Genomic DNA, 12,910 nt, shown 5'->3' with positions numbered 1-12,910 from the left:
ACTTTATCATTTTAAAGTGCGTGCACGGGTGTGTGAGAGTGTGCATGTGTTTTTCCCCAGTTTTAGTCTTCCATAAAACACTTGAATGATCAGCAACCCTAGAAGCCGATCATAATTCTAGTCATGAGATGTACCGACTGGCATAACTCAGCTTTAAAGAGGCTGCCTCTAAATGGGTTAAGTATGACTGAATGACGCAGGTCCTCCCTAGGTGTAGACTGGGCGGAAGTGGACATTCTCAGAGGTGAACTCTTTCCAAGTGCCTATTTGATCCCCAAGGGTTCCCTCCACCCTGGGAGAGCTCAGCACGCAATTCTCAAGCAAAACCAATACACTATCAACATTAGACAACCGAGTTTTCCTGGTGGACGTTTTTGCTAAAATATCTTAGACGCTTACAAATCTTCACTCTTTTCCATTACCTAGTTTTATTTTTTTACTTTTTTTTCTAAAGCTTGGCACCTGAGCTAACATCTGTTGCCAATCTTGTTTTTTCTCTTCTTCCTCTCCCCAAAGACCCCCAGTACATAGTTGTATATTCTAGCTGTAGGTCCCTCTAGTCCTGCTACGTGCGACACCGTCTCAGCACGGCTTGATCAACGGTGCCGTGTCTGCGCCCGGGATCCACACTGGCGAAAACCCGGGCTGCTGAAGCGGAGCACAGGAATTTAACCAGTCGGCCACGGAGCCGGCCCCTCCATTACCTATTTTCAGTTGAAGAAATACACTCATATGATTTTTTAAAAAGAGAAGTTCACGGTGTAAAGGATTTACACCACTCTCTGCTCTGCACCCTGGTTTTGTCATCCACAATGGACCCCGGAGATCGCTTCATGTCTATCAGCACAGTGCTGTCCCATTCTTTGGAACAGTGCATTGCAGCCCTTCTGTGGACATGCCATAATTTATTTAACCAGTCTCATACTGATATATACTGAGGCGGTTTCCAATCTTTAGCCATTGAAAATAAAACAATTTGCATATGCCTTTTTGCTAGACAGCTGAGATTTCTGCAAACTGAAGGGAAGGTAGGATTGCTCTAACCGTGGTATGTACGTGTTCTTACATAGATGGTACCCTCCAACTCAAAAGTAAAGGTACCAATAAGAAATCTAAGTGAGCCTACGGCGAACGTGAGCATTGGAAATGAAATCTGTCCTGAAAATTGTGCAATGCACGGTTCCTGCATCCGTCCTCCTTCTGAGAGAATCAGAGGACCCACGGCCACAGACAATGGAAAGATAGACAGGATCTAAAATACATCTTGCACTGTTTAAAATAAGAATTTCTTTTTGGAGGCATACATGAGAAACCCCACCGCTCTTTACGTTTTCAGTACAAAAGAATGACGCATCAGTGGTCCTGAGCTGGGTGAAAGAGTTATGCAGACAGAGGTTCTCCAGAATTCCAGGATCTTTATGCAGTCTGCCCTCACGATGTTTGATATCCATGGTGTATAATAGTTTCTGTAAATTAAACTTCTTAATCTAACTTTATGATAAGAATGCTCGTCCTGTATTTCAGGTACTCCCTGGAGGGCAATATTCCAGAAAACCAGTTACCTGGGGGAATTCACGAAAACGTGCATGGATTAATAACAACTAACAGACGTAGACAAAGCAGATCCCAGCACAGCATCATCATTCTATCCTTGCAAAAGCACCACGGAATTATTAGAGACTGGTACTCCCGTTTGAGAGATAAGAAAACAGAAGCTCAAAGGCTGAACACTTACCTATGTGCACAAGGCAAGGTAGACACAGAACTCAGACTCAAAGCCTTAATTCTGACTTCAGGTTCAGCTTTTTCTTTCAAAACACAACATGGCTCCAAACAGTCCAACTGCCCTGTGACAGAGGCGCTCAGGCAGTTAGGCTCAAATACTTCCTCAGCTCCAGCGACTCCCAACCCTCCAGCCCCCTGCAGAAGGCTCAGCCAGGAGGCACCGGGAAGGGTGCCCCTGTACCTACAGTGAGTGACATATCAAACACGGACTTCAGCGTAATGTTTTGATTGTTAAATGCCAACTATGTAATTTCGATAACGCATTTAGAGAAACATAATCCACTCTTAGAGCATAACGGTCTATCGGGAGTAATTGAACTCTTCTAAAACTTCGGCAGCATCAGCAACAAAGGCCAGGAACCAAAAGCCACGTTACAGTGAAGACACCTGGCTTGTGCCAGCCTGCTGTGTGACCCTGGGACTCCTGCCCGCCCTTCCAGGTCACATTCACTTTCTGTGTAACACTGGGATGAGAAAGTCTCGACTTCACGAGGCTGCAGTGAGGAATAAAGGAGGTGATGTCCTGTGTGGTAGGCAGCTTGTGGGAGACTGCTGAGCCCACATGGTTTGTTTGAGTGGGTTTCTCTTTCTTGTACCCAAAATAGTCTTGCAAAAATAGGACGTGAAAGAGCTGACAACAATTCTTAGCCAGAGTTCCCAAGAAACGTTGAGTGTCATTTCTTTTCAGAAGCCTGGAGTTTTGCAAGAAAAGTTAGCACACAGCAGGCCCTCCTTCCATTCATTAATTCATTGATTCAGAATTAGTGATTAATAAACTACCATGACGGAGTGCCTGCTGGGTGCTAAGCACTGTTCTGGGCACCGGCAAGGAACGAGATGGACAAGACCCCCACTCTCATGTAATCTGCCTTCTGGTGAGGAAGAAGTAACTAAGTAGCATGATTTTGGAAAGCAGTAAATGCTCTGAAGAAAATAAAACAGCGTCACAAGCTCAGACGTGGAAAAGGGTCTTTAAATTAGGTAACTGGGAGAGGTATTTTCCAGGAGCTGAAATTTGAGCCGACACCTGAAGGACAGATAAGGAGCCAAGGGTAGTTTAAGGATCTGGGGCCGAGTATTTCAGGAGAAGGGAACAGTGGGAATGAGCCTGGTCCCAGAATGGAAGCCACTGCCACAGTTTGCTGCTGGGCCGAGACCGCCTCAATTAGCCCATCTGGTAGGCAAGCAGTCCATCTGCATGCAGAAAATCACAAGCTCCTAGAAGGGAACGCCAGCAGTGATTATTCACTCCCGTGATGCTGGAAGACACCACCTCCAGTGGGAAAGAGATTTGAAACAAATAAAAGGAAATGCTGCATGTTTGTGGCCAAACACCTGGGTCTGAATGCCAACTCCACATTTCGAGTGAGTTACTTGACCTCTCTGTGCCTCAGCTCCCTCGCCTGTAAAATCACAGCGCCTATCTCGCCAGGTCCTCTGAAGACTGAATGACTCCACTGCTTGGAGCAGAGCCTGGTGCACACACAGGAATACAATATGTGTCTATCACCACTGCTGTCACTACCACCGCCACCATTATTCTTTCCCATCTACACCGTCATCTCCCTGTCCCATTGAGAATAACCATCACTTGTCCCTGACTGGACTTTTGCTTTGCAACAACAGGAGTGCATGTAAATTTACTGATTTACACCAATTCAACTATTAATCCACACCTTGGCACAGTCCTACCACCCCTGAATTGGGATAGAAAACAATCAGCACCCACCCCACTGTTTATGAATCTAAACAGTAACAGCTGTCTTACCATCTTCTCCGTAATGTGGAAAGTAAGGGAATTTTATACATGAAGTATAACATTTTCGCCACGTTCATATAACCAATACTTTCAGACCACTCTCAAACACACCCTCAACTTAGCAGCAAAGAACTCTAATGAAAGGAGGAGGGAGGGGGGAGGGAGGAGGGAAGAGCCAGGGACAAGATGAGAGGGAGGGGGGGGGGGAGGGATGGAAAAAAGACATGCCAGCCAAGAGAAAGAGGTCACTTTCCATTTACTCCTCTTTCTTTGATGGCCCTCCATAAAGTACTAAAATTTGGTTCTTACAAGTCCCTTGCAACTTTTGCTAAATATATTTCAAGTTATTCTGTTTGGTTGGCTGGTTCTATAAATAGAATATTTTCTCTCATTATATTTTCAAAACGGTTGGGGTAGGCATGTAGGAAAACTACAGATTTTGCATAGTAATTTCCTCATCAGTGCCCTTAATGAACCCTATTATTGTTTCTAATAGATTCATGGGGGGATTGGTTATCTTAGATTTTCCAAAAGAAATGAAATTACTGGCAAATGGTGATAATTCTACCTCCCCCTTTCTTATTCTTTTTTGTATCTAACTGCATCATCTATTAATTACTGAGCAATGGTAAATAATAGTGATGATAATGGGCATTCTAGTCTTGCTCTGGATTTAATGGGAATGTTTCTAGTATTACACCATTAAAGATGATGCTGGCTTAGATGAACTCTATATGACTCCACTCATAAGTGGGAGTTAACATATTGACAAGGAGATGTGATCGGTGGTTACCAGGGAAAAGGGGGGGTGGGGGGAGGGCACAAAGGGGGAAGAGGTGTACCCACAACATGACTAACAATAACGTACAACTGAAATCTCACAAGGTTGTAATCTATCATAACATTAATAAAAAAAAAAAGATGATGCTGGCTTTGGGTAAGATCCCACTTTATTAGGAGTTGTTCTAAAAATTAGAAATAGATGCTAATTTAATCACATGCCTTTTAGCATCCATCAAATAATTCACAGAATTTTTCTCATTTACCCATATTAAGAATAAGTCAAATTATAAGTCAAATTATCAGATTTCCTAAGATTGAACCATCCTTCCATTCCTGGAATAAACCCCACTGTGTCAGGACTTTTATTACTTTGTGAGCTAACCATTCACTTGTCCGTTTCTCCACTCTGCAGGCTCTTTCAGATCACTGGCCATGACTGATTCATGTCTGCCCCAGCACAAAGTTGAAAGTCAATACATGTTTAATGAATAAATAAATAAATGAATAACTAAAATAACAAGTGCATGGAACCTCCCAAAATTAACCCTTTGTCCCTCTTTCTGGGTTAAAATACTCAGAGAGATCATACACCTGTCCCAAGTAGATCTTTATAGGTTTAATAAACATGTGGCTAGACTGGTCCCCACTTCTTCTAGCAACAGAACCCTCGAACACCTCATCTTCATGGGGAAACTATTCCCTATGGTCTCAATGGGATTAGCCCTGGTTGCTTACTCCCCCCACCACTCCAGGCCAAAGGGGTGGCTACATCAGCCAGGCCCGATCAGGGTACTACACAACGACAGCTTTAGGAATGAGCACATGACCCAACCTGGACCACAGGCATCTCCAGGAATTTCTTGCAGAAGCTCTTAAGAAAAATTTTTTCCAAATCACTTATCTACCCTAAGTTTCATGTAGCCTCATTATTAATTATCTCAGTGATCAGACATCACAAATGTGAACTTACATTTATAAGTAAAGTACTTTGTTCAGTGTGCCCATACATCTTTAGATCAGCAAAACCGTACTCATGAAAATATGGGTCTACGCTTCTCCTTTAGAGGCAATCCATCACGGAATCTTCTTGGCCTTCGGGAACTCAGCTTTGCTTGAATGTGTGGTCATTTCATATGAGCCTTTTTTAATGGAGAAGTTATTTCCTTCTCTATGGTTTACTACTGCTTTTGGTTGAGGGTATTTTTACGTGAATAGAGCTAGCTGAAAATTTTCAAGAGACCAAGAAAAGAGACTATAAAATTTAGAAAATTTTATATTTCTGGAATTTTCAATAGCATTTACAATTCAACACAATGCAGAAAAAAACAATACACTAGAGACTTCCATAATGAGATTTAACAATTCTGTAATTTGGGGGAAAGTATAAATCTCTCAATTTAAAAAATATATATTACTTCCAAAAGAATTAAATAAACATATAATGTTTGTATGGGTTCCTGCTTACCATCTTGCCTAAAATGTAGTGAGATAACCTATCTGAGAATGAGGCAAGGTAGAGACAAACCTGGCAAAGAATGGAAAGAGACAGAGACCTTGTCAAATCATTCAAGCCCCTGGATTCAGCTTTTCCTGAAGCCACTTACCCCACAGACTTCCTAATTACATAAGCCAATAAAGCATCTTTTTTCGTTTATAATAATTTAAGCTCAATTTCTATCATTCACAACCAAAAAAGTATTGCCTAATTGATGTGTTGCTTTGTTTCCCTGTAAATATGCTTTACACATTCTTAAATAAAGACTGAAAAAAAAAAAAGTAAAGGTAGGCAACCCTAACTAGTGAGTGTTAAGAAAAAAATCATCAACCGCTTGCTTTTAATTAATGGCAAGATGGGCTGAAAAGCTCCCTTAGTGAATTATAATTTCAGACTGAAATTCCCAAAACAGTTCTAGAGGAGCTTGTCGAGCCGCAGAAACCAATGGAATCAAGAGATGACTTGAAAGATCGGTGGTTCAATCAGTTTCAGAAATAGCATCCATTATGCAAACCCAAAACCTTTAAAACTCTCTAACGCACAACCCTAGCAATCTCTCATTCACCTAAAGTCTCAAGGCCCCTCTCCTGACTCAATTTAAAACTAAAAATGCCTGGTATGAGTTACAAAAGTTAAAATAATTAAATCATGTTCTGATGGCCAGAGAACTCCAGGGAAAGTGGCCAAATCGCAACGTAGGGAGTTTGGCGGGGTCTTCTCGAACAGTCCTGCCTTCTCCAGTGCCTTCAGCTCTGCAGAAAAATGGAAGGCAAAGCATGCCCTCGGCATTCTAAATGCCTCAGTCCCTCTCCACTGCAGGCGGCCTCCATTCCTACTGTGGGCTCAAGAACATGTGAGCAGGAAAGCCCCGAGAGCCTGCTCCCTTCCATACCCCGTCCCCTTAGTGGAGAAGGCTGGCTGCAGGTACCCCAGGAAATCAGACTCTTCTCCTCCTTCGGCTCATGTCACGGTAGACCAAATTCTGGAATTGGTTTGGATTATTCTCTGGAGAGCTACTTAAGAGCCGCTTCAGGGTTTGAAATCCCTCATTCAGACATAATCTTGAAATGAAAGACGATTTGTTAATGAAAAATGCATTACAGCTTTCTCTGTAGGGCCCTCCATACTGATAGGCAGGATAAAAGGAAGGAATTGAAGGAAAATGAAGGAGAAAAGCAAAGGAAAAGGAAAATTAGGAGAGAGAGGAGAGAAGGAGAAGAAGAAATTCATCATGTCACACACTCTGCGTGGGGGCACTTTTTAAGGGCCGCTTCATTTCACCCTCACATAATCACTTGCAAGTAAGTAACATTGAGCCCATTCTGCAGACAAAAAACTGGAGGCTTGGTGATATTAAGTAACTGGTCTAAGGTCACACAAGGAGGATGCAGTGGATTCTGACTCAGAGATACAAAAACAGGCTCCAAATAATGTTGCTCCTACAGTGCTCTCGTGCTTCCTCTGAAGGGTCTAACGCAGATGTCTGCTCCAGAACCAAAGCATTCTAGTGGGCGAATGGGCCCTACGGAGACAATACAACCTCATCAGAAAAGAAACAGGGATTTAGAAAAAAAGAAAAGAAAAGAAAAGGAGAGAAAGAAACAATTTAATATAAGTAACCCGACGCCCAACAGAACTAGGATGGGGCAAGGCAAAGCCAGAACCCAATTTTTCTAACTCTCAGGTCTTACTCAATCTACCTGACCAGAACCTATTATATAAGTATAGTTTATCAATATGGATCAAATAGGGGACTGCCTCATTAACGAGTGAAAAGCTGAAAATTTTCTCAACTTCTGGAAAATGTTCATTGGGAACAAATGGGAAATTTTGGGGGGAATTGTCCTTTTCTGCCTCAATGTTCCTCTTTCTACCCAGCTCCTTTTGCTGTTGTTGCAATGTATCTGGCAGGTATTTGCCCCACGCTCTTGCAAAATCTGCAAAGGAGGAAAACGCTAACCTAAAACAGCACACAGAAGCCACAATTCTGACAACTACAAAGGGTACGGGTGTGCCAGTTACTTTCCGAAATGAGTTTAAGCCAGAGCCACAGACTGGTAGCCGGCTGGCTGTACCCAGCCCACAGGTGGGTTTTGTTTGTCTGCAGTGCTGGCCCACACTGCGCTCGGAAGAAATTTCCGTCTGTTGCCAACATTAAACACCAGATAATTTCACATCAAAAACTGGATTTCCAGTTTCTCTTACCAAGTGGAAGATCTGATAACCCTGATGCCACATTTGCACGTGGAAAAGCGTAGCTGCCCCTTTAGACAGAGCATGTGCGTCCCAGTTTCTCCCCACCTGGTCTATTTCACTCATTTATACAATCGCTGTGGGCCCAGAAGGCATGTGAGTTGGTGACCCTTGGTTTAAGAGGTTAAGCAGATGTAGACTGCAAAGCCAATCATTAGTAGACTTTTCCTAAAAACACCCCCAATAACAGACTCTTCTCTCAGTATTAAGACAGCTGTGACAGAAGGTAAGGCATATGAGACCAAAAGGATTTGAGAAATGGAAAAACCCAGCAGTTGAGTCCATTTGGATTTTTGGTCTAGGATACTCACTTTTTGCTTAGAAAATACATTCACTTTTATTATTTCATTTATTCCTCTCAACAATCCTGCAAGGAAGGAATTATTCTCAGATAAACAAACTGAAAATGAGTGATGTTAAATCAGTTATCCAACCAAGACCATCTAACTAGTAAGTTGCAAAACCCAATTTTGTCCAGCTACAAACACCTTGCTTTTGAAGTAATGAAAGAACACTCTGTAAGGCCATAAGGGCTGTTTCCACCTCAGGGCCTTTGTACCTGCTGTTCCCTCTATTGGAAACCTCTCCACCTAGATCTCCACATGGAAGGATCTTACTCTTTCACTTCATTTACATCCCCTCCACAGAGAGGTTTCCCCTAACCATTTGACTTAAAATAACATCTGTGAATGCACACACACACACCCCAATTACTCTCTAGACTCCTGCTTCTCAAAGTGAGGTTCAGGGATCAGCAGCATCAGCATCAACTGGGAAGTTAGAAATGCAGAGTCTGAGGCCCCTCCCCAGACCTGCTGAATCAGAATCTGCATGTTAACAACACCCCAGGTGATCCATGTGCATTTCAAGTTTAAAAAGCACTGCTCTACAGGAGCCCTGCCCAGTGGAAATGCAATGGGAGTCACAAGCGTCATTTTAAGTTTTCCACAGCCACATTAAAAAGGTTAAAAGAATGACTCGTTTGTTTGCTGTCTCCCCTAACGCCCTACTAAAAGATGCCATTTCCACGAGAACAGGTCCTCCCTCTGTCTTCTTCTCCACTTTATCCCCAGTACCTAAAACACTACTGGGCACACGGTAAACGTTATTAAGTGTTTGTTGAATGAAAGAAGGAAAACACATTCTAGTACTTTCTGTGCGGCAGCGTGGTACAGGGAAAGAAACCAGCACTGTGAAATTGGACAGATGTGGTCAACTCAACCACTGACCAGCTGAGCAACCTTCAGCAAGTGGTTCACCCTCCGGAAGCCACCTGGAGTGTAAACCAGGAATGTTGCTGTTTAACTCACAGCCTCATCATGACACCCCGATGTGATAACATGTCTGTGAAGCACCAACCACCACAATCACAGGCATTCAATCAATGCCAGCGCCTTTCCATTGTCCTCTTTCATTCTCTCCAAATACCACATGCGAATAATGGTGCTGACCACTTTCCTCTGTGTGGCATGAGCATGACTGAAGCTGTTTTCCTGAGTTATTTTCCCCCAGCCAACGGGACCTGCCTATTAATTGCTACCACTGCAGACAACTGGAAACCGTGGAGGGTCCCTTCTCAGCACCCTGGAGCTGAGTGGCTCCCAGAGCAAAGTGGTCACGGTTACTGTTCAGTCTGTAAACCACGAGGGAGGCCACAGCTCGAGTCGTCTCTGTCACTTTGATGAGTTCTGCCGTGGCAGCCAGTTGGCCTGCCACAAGGTCCCATCCCTTAGGAGAGTTCAGGTCTCTGCCCAGCCAGAATGTATCAGCTCATACTGAAAGGTGTGTTCTGGCTTTACCCTTTTATTTGGGGGGTGGACAGAGGAAGGAATAGAGGGTTTAATCTACTCCCACTTATTAATCACTGGCCTCTGTCCATCCACCAACTGAGGCTTGCTTCTCCATAGCTTTAACACACACATCCTAATCCATCAGTCCATCCTGCCCTGAAAATCCAATGCACATGTTCTCAACTCAGATGTGTCTTTGACTCACGTTAGATCAACAGCACAGAAGAAAGCAAAACCCAGATTTAGACACAGCTGGAGTGACACCAGAAATAAAACTGCTAGGGCTGCCTAGTTGGATATGAGGAAACCCCAAGCCAGCTGTGCCGAGAGCAGCCCCAATTTCTTCTCGCTCTCCCTCTTGCTGAAAACACAACCAGAACAGAAACACTAGCAGAATTAGTAGGCTATTGGGAAACACACTGAAAAGAAAAACAAAAACAAAATAAATATATGGGGGGAAATCAAAGCCTTTAATTAACCTGTGGATCTCTAACCAGTTAAACAGTAGAGTAAGATTTCAGGCAGAATACGTGGTATAACCATTTAAGTAGTGATGCCACCACTGAAAAGACACAGTTGCACCAGGGAACCAAGAGGAAGAGTTTCTGTTACTGGTTTGAATCAATGCCACTGTTTCCTTTTCCACAATAGAGTGAGGTTGTCATCCCCTCTTCCTACATGGGAGAGAGAGGAGCCTGAAGAGGTGCAGCAAGTAAAATTCCCACAAATGTCCTCAAAGCACTGCTGTCCCTCATAAGGCTGGAGAGCGGTCCAAGGCCAGTGCCAGCCCACTTGGCTCCTGCAGGTCCAAGGGGTTTCTGGGAGTCTTCTCAACAGCCAGGTTTGGGTGGCTAATGATTACCTCTGTGTTAGACAGATTCTCCTCCCGCACTTCCAATCGGCACCACTGAGCATAAGGGTCTCCCACAGGCAAGTCACTGGCGTAGCAGATCGAGGACACAGAGACACCGCATGGTCCTCTGAAGTGAGGAACAAGAGGATCCAGTTCTGTCCACACCTCTCCAGTGGAACAGTTCTACAGGTGGCTACCAAATACTGACACCCAATACCACAAGGCCCAAATACCACAAGTGATGGCTGAGAGTACCACCGAGCTGGAATGACATCTTCAGTAGCCATGTCATGACAGCGAGGCCGGTTCATACCTTCCTTTCCCAGCCACAGTGTAAAACAACATGAGAAAATCTGGCATCTTCTATCCTTTCATTCAGAAAATTCTCCGGACCCTACGATGGGACTTCCTGACACACACTCCACCACGCACACGTCATCAACATTATTTTAAGTCACCTGAGTCAAACACCCCCATCTCTATTTCCAGCTGCCACAAAGCAACACAACACACGTTGGAAAGATCTGATCTTCAAGCCTTCCTTTCCCCCAAATGGCATCTGACACTTCTCACAAGATACACAGCTTTAAAATTAGAACTGGAAAAGACCACAGTGACCCTCATAGGGCTGAAGCTGCCCCACAGCAGAAATCAGAACATTCCTACAACCAACAATTAAACAACCGAAACCTTCCCAAACATCCCCTTCCTTCTCTGGTTTGCTGTTGTTGCATTAATCATCCTGACACCTTTTTAATTATAATCGCAAACTCGAAGCCATGACTTGCAATGTTATAAATACTGATTTTCCAGTTCAAGCAGGCATTGACTGGTTTCTGTTTTGATAGGAAGGGGCTGTTTGAAGCCTCCTAAAATGTTGCAACTCGTCTGTTGAAACAGACGAGACATTAACAGACACGTTTGCTGTTTCCATTTAACCTGCTGGAATGTTTATGCCTAAGTCTACTTTTTCTCAAGCTTTGAAAGCATAAGGCGTATTTTCTAAAGCGGAAGAAATCAATCAATACATATTATATATTCATATATAATAGATGTTATATAATACACACATATAGCAATATATATTATTATATAATACACATTTACTATATATTTCTGAAGTCAGGTTATTTCTAAAACTGTCGCAGGCTGCAATTTAAACTTAGAAAGCACATCTCTTCAACAGCAAGGCAACTCGTCAGGAAACAATCCTTATTTTACCTATTGGCCTTGTGAAGATGATAATACCACTTTAGCTGACAAAGCCTGTGTTTGTCTGACAATTCCAATTAATTACTGAGACGCAACAGAGATGGGACCAGCCATCCAGATGTTTTTCAGAAAGAGATAAAAAGGGGGGGGGGGGGAGTAAAGGAGATTTGCCTTTTGGGCAACTGCTCCAGTGTTTTTTAAATGTTACGGCGGGCCAGAAAGCCGGATCACTAAGTTATTTTACCTGCACTTAACTTTCTACTCTCCTCTCCTTTCCCTCACCGCTGGGAGACGGTGGAAGACAAGGGAGATGAACATCTCACAAGACAGAAGCTCTAATCTGTTGCCAAGGAGGCGACGGCTAGAAAGGGCAGGGGTGCAGGATGTAAAAACTCTTAGGGCACCGACTGTCGTGCAGACCTTGATGCTCCTGATGCCAAAGCAACCCAGGGTTGCTGGAGATGGGGAACATCCTCAGTCTTTTCTAGCAAGCCAAAACTCGCCAGCATCATCTTTTTAACTGTTCCCTGTTCATTTTGCTCTAACCTGAAAATACTAAAGTCGGATTCCAGAGACGCAAATACGTTTGAGGGCGATTTTGAGAGATTCCAGATCTCAAAGCCCTTCAGTCAATCTAGCTATCCTGCTTCATGCCTTAGCGTCCCCAACGCAGCAGCGCAGAGCCCCACAAGAGCCCGGGCTGGGAAACACCCCGCGGGCACCTGGGCTGGGGATTCCCAGGCGTGGAGCTAGGTAGCTTCAGAAAGCACCTCCCTGGGTGAGGAGCCTGAGGCAGGCAGGGCAGTGTGACACCAGCTCCCCTAACCCTGAAATACAGTGATCCCTGGCCAGCCTCCAGTCCTCTCCGCGCTCCCCCGACCAGGCCCGCCAGGGTCCACAGAGCCCTCGTGGGGCGAAGGGTTCTCGGGGAGATGCCTGGATATCGAAGGGCGTGGGAAGCCGCAGCTTTCCCTCTGGGT

The 12,910-nt window shown here is 44.1% G+C and overlaps 1 long non-coding RNA gene and 1 pseudogene across 1 annotated transcript; both read right to left on the bottom strand.

Moving 5' to 3' along the window:
* Nucleotides 1-12,910, bottom strand: part of LOC138922105 (heparan sulfate glucosamine 3-O-sulfotransferase 4-like) — a 144,871-nt pseudogene that overhangs the window by 130,126 nt on the left and 1,835 nt on the right.
* Nucleotides 427-10,665, bottom strand: LOC138922119 (uncharacterized). The gene is made up of 2 exons (XR_011435201.1): nucleotides 8,387-10,665; nucleotides 427-7,344 (listed from the first exon to the last, which is right to left on the bottom strand). It is a non-coding gene; the product is annotated as an uncharacterized lncRNA (long non-coding RNA).

This window comes from Equus caballus, unplaced genomic scaffold (genome assembly GCF_041296265.1).
Source record: "Equus caballus isolate H_3958 breed thoroughbred unplaced genomic scaffold, TB-T2T haplotype2-0000451, whole genome shotgun sequence".
NCBI classification, from domain to species: Eukaryota; Metazoa; Chordata; class Mammalia; order Perissodactyla; family Equidae; genus Equus; species Equus caballus.
Note: the sequence above shows the minus strand (reverse complement) of the source record. Positions and strands in the feature narration are given on the sequence as shown.